Consider the following 11,223-nt stretch of genomic DNA (forward strand, 5'->3'; position numbering starts at 1 on the left):
ATGTCCTTGTACCAGCCTAAGAGATATTGCTGATTTGATAACCCTACCAAATGCGTGCTGTAGTAATATGTGAATATTTTAAGAAGGTAGTATACTGAGGTAGTTAAGAGTTTGGTCTCAAGAGCTAAACTGCCTGGATTCCCCAAAGCCCTGGCTTTGAATCTCTGAACAGATCATTTGACCTCTCCTTAACTGCTTTTCCTGATTTAAAAAATAGAAATAATTATAACAATCTAATTTGTAGGATTTTAGGAGGGCTAAATCGGATAATAAAGTATACTTAAAACTACTTCTTAAATAACTATCCAAATTTACTGAAGCTGAGAATTAGCATTGTTTGTTAGATTATCTCATAGAAAGATAAATGTAGGAGTGATTTTTCACAATGCGTGCAGCTCATTCACCTGAGAAACAACCAGGTGATTATTCTAGCTGAAGTGAAGGTGTTTTTGGTCATATTTATTGACTTTCTCATATAGACATTGGGAAGCAATAGTGACCAAAACATGACTTTCATTTAATGAGATACAAAGGTAATTGTTTTAAATTTTTACAGAAAATTAACAAGTACTATCTTCCTTCTACATATGAGATGACACTTCTCATTCCCCTTGTGATTTGGTGGGGTCATGTGACTATAGCTAGTCAATGGAGTCTGAGAGTTACTGTCACGTGTCACTTTCATGTTGAGGCAGTGAAAAAGTTTGTGCAACATTCCAACAGTCTCTTCCTCTTCTGAAGTTGAGTGTGAAGGCAAAAATGGAGAGCCATGATCTAGCAGCCTGGATGTATTGCATCTGTGCATCTGTGCTAGCAAGTTGTCAGCAGAATTTGTGTGAGTGAGAAATAAACTTTGTGTTATGTCCCAAGAATTTTAGGATTATTTGTTGCCTCAGCATAAACTTAGTCCATCTTACAAATACATGTTTTGTTAAAAAAGTCATTTTTGTATTTACAGATATTCTGTTTTCTTATAAATCTGCTCCTAGTAAATGACCCATACTCTTGACCTATTTGTTTTAAGACTAGTAGAAAATAGTCACAATTGATAAACACAACCATTTTCCCATTAAGAATGAAAAAACTAAACATGATGATCTCATGAAGAGTCAGCTTCCACATTTGACATTGAATATTATAAGTGTAATTTTTCATGCTCACTACAAATACAGTCACTATCACAAAAAAGTACAAGGTATAAATATAGTAGAAAAATAAAAATATTTACTACTATGATTATGCCCAACCTCTGTCAAAAACTCTGAAGGGTCTGAGATTTTATCTTATTTGCAAACTAAAAACTTAATAGACACAGTTTTATGGCAGATGGCAGAATACATAAGACTCCTGGGTCAGAGAGAAAGAGCTTTGTTACTTATTGCAATAGTAGTATGTAGAGTATCAGCATTTGTGTTGGTTCTCAGAGCCTCAAATTCCATGGAATGTTACAAACAAAAAGACTACCTGCTATGTAGAAATGTGATATGTGTTTATAGGAAAAGGACCCAAGCTTAGAGAACTCAAGTCCTTGATGATAGACAGTGAAACTGCCTGGTCATTGCCCAGCATGGAATGTCATCTTTACTATGTTGTACATTAAACAAACCTACACTTTTCTCTGGAGGGAGATATTATTGCTATCTTCCAAAGCTATTTGCTGTACAAACATCCTTGAAAAGATAAGACAAAACAAAATGAGGCAATGTCTTTGCTTGTAAGACATACAGAAATGTGAGGAACTTGTGAAAAATTGTCAAAACATATACTCCTCATTCCTACATTGTCTTTGCTTCTAACAAATTTTTCTATGAGTATGATACTTCCTTGACCACTCTAATGAATCTGAGCAATACAGGGTGAAAATAAATCATTTCACTTTGTCTCCTGTAGTATTGAAAGGCTTATATTGACAGTGATTCACATAGCAGAATGAAGTCAACCTACAGTGCTGACCTCAACAATGCTTCCTATGGTCCTGAAATCAACAAGTTGAATGAGTTGAAATTATTAGGGTATAACTTAGAAATCCATGTAGATTTCGGCTAAAGAGTCTACATCGACATTTTCATTTGGCCTATGGCATTAATCCAGGTACAGAAGGACATCTTAGTTATTGCACAAAGCTGGTTTGCAGGAAGAAAGTCTAGGGTAATTTAGTCATCCATAACAACCCTGGACAGTGAACCTGACCTGCATGTATTTCAGGGCCAAGGTGTTGTCATTGGTTGCTTCATCAAGAGTCAGAAACAAATTTTGATCAGATTTTCTAATTGAATGACCTCTATTAGGACACTAAATGATATCCATTGGAATAACTATTTGAAAAGCACACAAAAATAATACATTAGTTTTCCCTCCAAGAAGTAATCTAAGTAACCAATGGTAACCTTACTTTAGAGCAATCTCTGTAGTCACCTGAGGGCTACATGGCCTATTGGTGCTATTTTCTTAAATACTGGAAGGTCTCTATAGCTACTTCTAAAGTGAAGTCACCATGTTCTTAGGAGGAATGCATGCTCTTATCCAAATTCCACTCACAAATTGCAGTCTCAAGGGTACACATGGTACCTCTGGAAAAAAAGTGATTTATTTTTTACCCTACATGTGGAATCTGCACAAATCGGAGGATACAGATTGATGGTACCTTTGTCATAGACTCAGATGACTGGTGGCCATCGCGTACCTAGTTCAGTTTGAATAATTGAATCTAATCTTTCTTTCTGAAGAGATTGCTTGAGGAAAATCAGTTTAACTGGTTCTGTTTGTTTATACCAACAGAACAAACAGTTTGAGTGACATGCACCTGCCTCACAGAAAGACGGAGTGTCAAGTACGTGAATGAGGATGGGGAAGACATCTGGATCTTTTGATAGATATTTTGCATGAGGGAGGTCAAGAGTTGGGACTATCTCTTATTTTCAATGGACTTTTTCGTAAGGTTAAAGGAAACATGTTCAAATCATGATCAGCCTAAATAATTCTATGCATTATTCTTCTATGTCTTATAATTTTTTTATAAATAGTGTCCATTTCTGTCTTGTTTTATGTGATTATTAAAGACATTCTTCCCTTAATTTGTAGCCTTATAAGTTAAAAGTTCATATTGAATCATTTGAGAATAGATAACTATACTCAAAGTTGCTAAACCATAGACTATTTGATAAGACTACCTAACAGCCTTTAGGGTATTTTGCTGCTGTTAATACTGCTGATAATGATGAAAAATAATGATTAAAATTTATTTAACATTTTTCTATGCTGAAATTTTGTGAGATATTTTTGTAGTTTCAACAACTCTTATTGTATGCACTTTGCCCCATTCCATATTTACTTCCAGAGGATAGGCTAAAATTAAAAACAAAGAGATGTATTGAGACTAGTTTTGACATGATGAGAGTTTTGTTTTTTTGAGATGGAGTCTCTCTCTGTCGCCTAGGCTGGAGTGCGGTGGTGTGATCTTGGCTCACTGCAACCTCCGCCTGACAGATTCAAACAATTCTCCTGCCTCAGCCTCCCGAGTATGTGGGACTACAGGCATGCGCCACCATGCCCGGCTAATTTTTTGTATTTTTAGTAGAGATTGGGTTTCACCATGCTGGTCAGGCTGATCTCAAACTCCTGACCTCATGATCTCCCCTCCTCAGCCTCCCAAAGTGCTGGGATTACAGGCATGAGCCACTGAGCCCGGCCTACATGATGAGAGATTTTATCTCTTAGAATTTGTATTTTTCCTGGCCACCCTGGGAGCTCGGGCCTTACATGTTGCCAGAATCTCTATGTTAAATGAGATTTAAGCCTATCTCTCAATTAAAAGTTGGCTTTGTCTGGAAGGTCCAAGGAGAAAGGGCTAATCATAAATTTTTTAATTTAAGCCTTAGGTCAGATGCATTGTATTAATGTTTTGGGCTGCACATGATTTAGCTACATTTAGAGAATGAAGAGTTCTTTATAGATTGTGGAAACCATGCTAGGTTTTGTATTAGACTGTTCTTGTATTGCTATAAAGAAATACCTGAGACTGGGTAATTTCAAAAGAAAAGACATTTAATTGACTTATGATTCTGTGGGCTTAACAGGAAGACTAGTGCCTGTATTTGCTCAGCTTCTGCAGAAGCCTCAAGAACCTTACAATTATGGCAGAAGGTGAAGGTCAAACAGGCATATCACATGGACAGAGAAGGAGTAACAGGAGACAGAGGTGTGCCACACACTTGTAAACAGCTAGATCTTGCAAGCACTATCACAAGGACAGCACCAAGCATTCATGAGAAATCCACCCCCCCATGATCCAATCACCTCCCAGCAGTTTCCGCCTCCAATACTGGGAATGACAACTCAACATAGGATTTGGGCAAATATACAAATTACATCAATATTTCTCACTGTACAGCAATCCTTTTGCCTTGGTTTTCTATATCAAACCCATCAACCTTTAATGATTTATGACTAAAGCACTGATAGCTACTGGGAACATCTAGAATTCATGTGCTCTATCTCTATTCCATGGAATATCACCCTCTGCTATACTGGCTTAAATAAATATTTCACATTAGCAGACATAAATTCAGTTTGTCAGATCATGTTCAGCCCAGACATCATTTCCCTTTCTTTTATTTCCTAAATCGTTAAGGGCTAAAGTCAAAGCTGTTATAGGTTCCCAATGTAGTATAAAATATGTATAAGCATTTAAGACATTCCAAACATTTCTCTTTATGGTTTGGGACCAATGTATCCATTAATTTGCTCTTTGGTCTGAGCTTTTGCCATAAAAGTCTTAGGCCAGGTAAACATCAATGTTTTCCATTTTTCTTCAATTTATTTACTTTTATATTATTTTTTTTTTAGCAAACAGTGACTGCTGGAAGCCCCTAGAAATGAATGCCAACCTAGTTTACAAAAGACAGCGATGACGTCAGTCAATATGCAGAATTGTTCAACTTCTTTTATCTTTGCAGAGCCACCTAGTGTAACTGAAATGGTAAACCTGAATAGGCCTTTAATTGGATTGAGCTATTATGGATCCTAGAGCTAGCAATGCAGACTGAAAATAGTGTGTTCTTTGTCTTCACCAAGATAAAATGTGCTTCAAAGGCAAAAATGAAGTTGCTTGAAGTCAGTTATTAGCTCAGCCAGATTCATTTTCAATAGCATGTCTCAGTGTGTTGCTTGTCTTCTCAAAGGTGGTCCTTTCTGGCCATTAAGAAAAAGTAGTGAAGCAACCCTCCTGTCTTCCACACAGGTTGATTGTTAAATGTAACCAAGGAGACTGTAAAAGGCTTCTAAATGGGAGAAAAAAACTCAGCCTGAATGCCTCGGATTAATCCTTGATGTCCCAGTTTTCTCACCTATAAATTGGAGAACCTAATTTCTATTGGAACCACTGCATTGTGGTTGCTGTGAGAATTAAATGGTATAATGTCTGTGAGAGTGCTTTGCAAAGTGGAACTCCCTCTATAAATGTATGGATTATTACACTGTTTACCCTCCATAAATGTATGGATTATTATACTGTTCACTGTCACTTTTTAAAACAAATCTTCCAAATATCTTCACACCTCGAAGAAAGATTTGAAAGAGTTCCCATTCTTTTAAAATCCTGTTAGATCATTTTCCCCTTTAATTTCACTTTTGATATGAACTTACTCAATTCCGGTCCTGATAGCCATTCAAGCAGTAATCTTAGCATAGCCATCAGCAAAACTTCGTAGACAACCTTGTGTAAAATTCTGTAACCTTGAAATTTTATTCCCATCTTATCTTGATAGAGACATGAATATATAAAAATTTTATCTGAAACTTAAAAATTAGTATGAAATTCCTCATTATATCACTGTTACAGATTTTTTTGTCTGTGGAAAAAATAGGTAATTACTCTGTCCAGTTAAGATACACTTTGGCAGGTGATGAATGTTGACAGTATGCTGACTGGAGCTGAACCATAGATTATTACTGATATGTGTATGTATGTTCATATCTGTGCATATGTGCATGCTCACACATGTGTATGTATGTGTGTGTGAGAAAGAAAAAAGGAAGTAAGAAATAAACATCTTGGATAAGTTAATATAGCGCATAAATTGATTTTTCAGGTACTGAGTACCTGAAATGCACTAGGCATAGAAAATATAAGAGTAAGAAATTTTCCTGGCTCTTAAGCAGCTTTTAACCTAAGGGTCAAATCAGAGAATTCCTTTGACATTTCCAGTTTCATTAAATGAGATGTTTAGATCATGTGATAAAGTTACTCAAAAAGCTAAAATGGTGAGATTCTACTGAATTTTTACATTTAAATCTTATTTAAGAGAAGAAATCTGTTATCTTGAAGACTGGATTCAGCAGACTTGACCCTCAAAGAGGGGATATTTTCATGAAGAAAAAGGGGCACTGCCCTTTTTCTTGAAAGGATCAGATTAACCAAAGCAAAATTTCAGTTCTTTGGGGCTAGAATGTGTCTTTTCCATCATTAGAAATCAGTGAGTAAATACTTTAGTGGGAAAAGAATAATAGATATAATTTTCATCCGTTTTTCCTTTAGTTATTTGTCCACCATTTATTCACAGTCCTAAATCATAGCTAGATCCAGGTGGACAACCCAGGACCCTGCCCCAGTGTGGGCCAGCCATTTGGCAGAAGTCGGTGGACAAGTTTTGGAGAGTTAATCCTTGATATATATTTAATCTTAGTTAATCTAAGACGCTTGAAGAGTATCTTGCTGATGAGGTCACTTGTTTTTTTTCTTTGCAGAATAATTAGTGTCACTTTATTCCACACCTAGGATAGTTCATCCTTTCACCTCTTAAATAAAATGTATGAGAGGCCTTCATTTTGGACTGAGGTCCTGCACTAGGCTATAAAAGACCAGATCAAAAAAGAATAGAGTAACTCCAGAATGGAGTCACCGATGCCATGTGCCAGATAATCAAAGGGAACTTAGAAAAGGGCCAGTTTAAAAACAAAAAACAGAAAACAAAAAACAAAAACAAAATAAAACAAAACAAAAAAAACAAACAGAAGATTCACTGCAATCAATTTAAAGGGGCACAGTTAACCTGAGCCAGCATGATAAAGAAGTCGTCGCTTTCACCCTATAAGAAAAGTGACTTTCAACAATCAATCTGTTTTCTTTTCTTTATTTCTGCTTTCTTCAGCCTTTTCTGCCTGTAAAACTCACTTCTTCTGCTCAGTTTAGTTGAGTGCCTTTCTGTAATATTTTGTAGAATGAATGCTACTGGACTTATGAATTGCTAATAAAAGCCATTTAGATCTTTAAAATTCAACTCGTTAAAATTTTGTCCCTTGACACACTCAAGGAACCACACTGCCCTTCTTCTTATGTTTTTTTTATCTTGGATAACTTAATCTTTATTCCAGCACTATCATTTCATGAACAACTTTTGATTTTCCTTCTTTTCACCCTGAAATGTTTACCAAACTCTGAAATGTAATTGTTTAATTACTGCCAAATTTGACTTAATTTTCACAACATGTTACATCCGAGGTTTGTCATCTTCTACCCTCCTCACCAAGACTACTTATTTTTAAAATATATAACCCATGTATAATGAGACTGACTGGTGAAAGTGAAGATATTGATCTCAAAGCCCTGCCACTCATTCCTTTGTATCCTGTAGGTTATAGTTGGAAAACTAGCAAACCAGACGTTTTAATATCCTCCTGCTTCCATCTGATTGGCCTTTCCTCTGGATCAAGCATTCTGGATGGTTTCTCAGAATTCAGAGTAATGTATTTTATCATATCATTCTACACTTTTAAATACATTTAACATTAAACCTCAAATCTCCCCAAATCTGATGCTTCAGTCACAAGATGACTCACTCTTCTTAAAACATGTCCTATATGCTCTAACTACCAAATCATGCTGGAGGGCAAAGGCAGTGTCTCCTTCAGAATTTTTATCCTTCATAGCACCTAAAGTTCTGCATCTACTCACTTCTTACTAAATAAATGTTGCACTATTGTTTGTCATCATAATGGTCTGTATCACTAATCCATACATTTTATTATTAAATGCATACTTACTGAATGGCCACTGTATGACAGGATTATTTCTATGTACCATAAAGAGCTTGTTCTCTAGAAATGTAAATTATCTGTTACAAGTTAGATTTTGTAAGAGAATGTGGTATGTGAAATAATGCTGTCTTTATTGGTGCAATTCTATAACCTCCATAGAAACAATATCCCATATTGTCCTAATGATATCTCTGGTGATGTGTTAAGTTTTATTTTTGCCTTCTTAAAAAGGGCAGAACTTTTTTTCCCAAAAATAGTTAAATTAGTAGCTACAATTTTGGGGCACCTCTTGTGTATTAGAAACAATATACTACATACCTTATAGAGTTGTATCTTTATACTCATTTTATGAAGGTGCAATGTAAAGGTTCAATAGCTCAACATTTTGAATCCAAGGTTTGAACCTTATTCTTATTGCTCCATTCTTCTGGTGTTTCCCCACTCTACAAGCTTCCTTTTAATAGTTGTACTCTGAAGCAGCCCCTGGCGAGTTCTAATTCCAGGAGAACACTTTGTTCCCCTTCCATCTCCCTTCATGTTCCCCTTCACGGGACACCACAAGAGACCTTGAAGGTTGGGACTTTGTGGGGGTTCCTCTCTTAAAATGAGAAGCTTGCTGCGAAATCTAGCATAGCAGCTGAAAGATACCAGTAAATGTTTTCCAAACAAAAATCCCTCAGTGAATCAAAGAAAAAAAGGTGTAATTTTCTGTTGGTAAATGCAACATGCGCAAGTTATTTGAAACAGCTGGTTCGAGTGGAAATGAATGACTTCCCCAGGGTCAAAATCTGACAGTAAGTGCTTGCTGCTTACATGTGTGGAAGAGGGAACGGGGACAGATTTTGTAACAGAGCAGAACAATTTCTCCGCCTCATCAGTTCATGAATATTTGAATGGAGAGGGTATGATTGGCAGAGCTTCTCATGGCTTTGCTTTTTATTTTTCCTCCAGCATTCTTCTTATCTAGTGAGTATCCATCATATACCTACTACAATGTAGGGATGATGCTAGGCACTGTGGCCACAGAGCTCAATGTGACACATTTCCTTGCTTCTTTGTATTATTCTTAAAATTATGGTACAACTGTATTAGGCAAAGGAGGGCAGGTGTCATTGTTTATACAGTGAGAGAGTGAAGAAATAAGGACATCTCAGCTTTCCCACTCTCTATGATTGTACTCTGTGCTACTTGAATAGAGGGATGACAGCTTTTGGAGAGAGCCCCTGAGCTGGATCTCCATATAGTTTTCCAAGGGCTTTAACTCATTTGCTGTCTTATGCAATCCAATAAATAGTTTTAAGCACCTATATGAGATGTAACCCTCTCTATTCATGTGCATTTTCAGGTAAGGCATTTTATTCTTCTGCATCTCAGGCTATCTTTTGCTAAATGAGAACACTTAAGTACTGCAGCTAAGAAATATTTACCACAAATATTCAAAAGCTCTACATTGGTCATGATTCTGGTGAACGAGAACTCTACAGATATCAAGTATGGTAGTTGTAGCTGTTCTTATGCCTACTTTCTACAACCTTTCTCAGAGACAGTCAATTGCATGGGGCAACAGAAATCTGATCTGTTTATGCTTACATACAAAGCTGCCAGAAAGTCAGGGTCACCGATTTCAGTTTCTGTGAATGGGACACAGTGATAACTTGGCTCTATCTAGCTGAAGAATACAAAGATGTATACAGTCAGGCTTCATGTAATTATGGGAATGCATTCTGAGAAATGTGTCATTAGGCAATTTCAATTTTGTGTAAACATCGCAGAATGTGCTTATTCACACCTAGGTGGTATAGCCTACAATATACCTAAGTTATATGGTATAGCCTATTGCTACTAGGCTACAAAACTGTGAGGCATGGTCCTGTACTAAATATTGTAGAAAATTATCTAAATATATCTAAATATAGAAAGGGTACAGTAAAATATGATATTGTAATTTTATAGGACTCCCATCATTTATGTGGTCTGTTGTTGATAGAAACAACACCATTATGCAACATATGACTGTATAAAAAGAAACCAAAAAGGAGGAAAAGAAATCATCAATTTTGAAATCACCAAAAAGAAAGGGGGCTGAAGACTAATGTAGGAGGTAAAGAGAAAATTGAAGTAGGAGAATCCTACTAAGGACTTTATAATCCCAACATGATTCATTCACAGATGGGAATGCAGAAAATAACACAAAATAAGCTAGAGGAGATTATAAGAAGAGACAATCACTTCTAGCACGGTGTGTAAATGAGAGGGAGGGAAGACATTCTTAGTTCAGAGCTTAGGGTGATAGTAAAGTCTCAATGAGATGGATTTGTTATTGATGATAGCCTCTAATACGTAGCAGCAGCTCCTTCAGTTTCATTAGAGTGCTGAGAAATATGTGATTTCTGAGAATGCATTGTGACACCAAGAGGCAAACTAGAATCTTGGAGGAAAATATCCAAATGCACTTTTCCTTGATCCTCTATATGCCATATATAATGCTGTCTAAAGAGTGTGTTGTTTGTTTGTTTTTTGTTTTTAAAGGAAGTTGGAAACCTTCAGTTGTTTGGAAGAAATAAGCCCTGTATAGACCAGGAAATCAACTGATGACTAGGAAAGGATGGGAGAGACGATAAGGTCTCAGTTCTCATGTGGAGGAGTGGGAGACTGGAGAACTCCACATCCATTTGAAGTAAAAGAGCTGCAGATTACCTTGAGAACTGGTGGTTATTCCATTGTCTTGCCTAATTTCTGGAAAAGGGACTTATTTACAGCCAAGCACCAGTAAAGGGAAATTTATGGTAAAGACAAGCAGAGTGTATAAGATTCAAATGGTTAGAATTGGAGCCCACATTTGGCCCTCTGAAAATGGGAACAGGAAGCACAGCAATTGTAATGATGCTCCATACATGTACTATTGCTTTCTATTTTCCAACTTCCTTAACTAACTCACTGTTTTATTCTTCCTCAAAACATAAGACAGCCACCCCTCCTAAACCAGCAGTGAGTAGAGATAACTTGTGATTAATTCATTTCCAAGAAACTACTAGAATGTCAATTAACCCAGAAGTATTGCAATAAATAGTAGAGTTTAATAAACAGTAGAGTTGAATTCAAATATCTCTGAAGCTGGACAATGTGAGTAACAAATTATGATAAAAGAGGGATCAGTAGGCTGGTGAACCAGTTGTAGTGTCAGTAAGA

General features: G+C 36.4%; 1 long non-coding RNA gene across 1 annotated transcript in view; it reads right to left on the reverse strand.

The window, feature by feature from the left end:
* Positions 1-8,110, reverse strand: part of LOC107967325 (uncharacterized) — an 83,693-nt gene extending 75,583 nt beyond the window's left edge. The window contains exon 1 of the long non-coding RNA XR_001707670.3: positions 8,041-8,110. This is a non-coding gene — a long non-coding RNA (uncharacterized LOC107967325). The remainder of the gene's footprint in view (positions 1-8,040) is intronic.
* Between the last annotated feature and the right edge of the window lie 3,113 nt (positions 8,111-11,223).

Source organism: Pan troglodytes, chromosome 9 (assembly GCF_028858775.2).
Source record: "Pan troglodytes isolate AG18354 chromosome 9, NHGRI_mPanTro3-v2.0_pri, whole genome shotgun sequence".
Lineage (NCBI taxonomy): Eukaryota > Metazoa > Chordata > Mammalia > Primates > Hominidae > Pan > Pan troglodytes.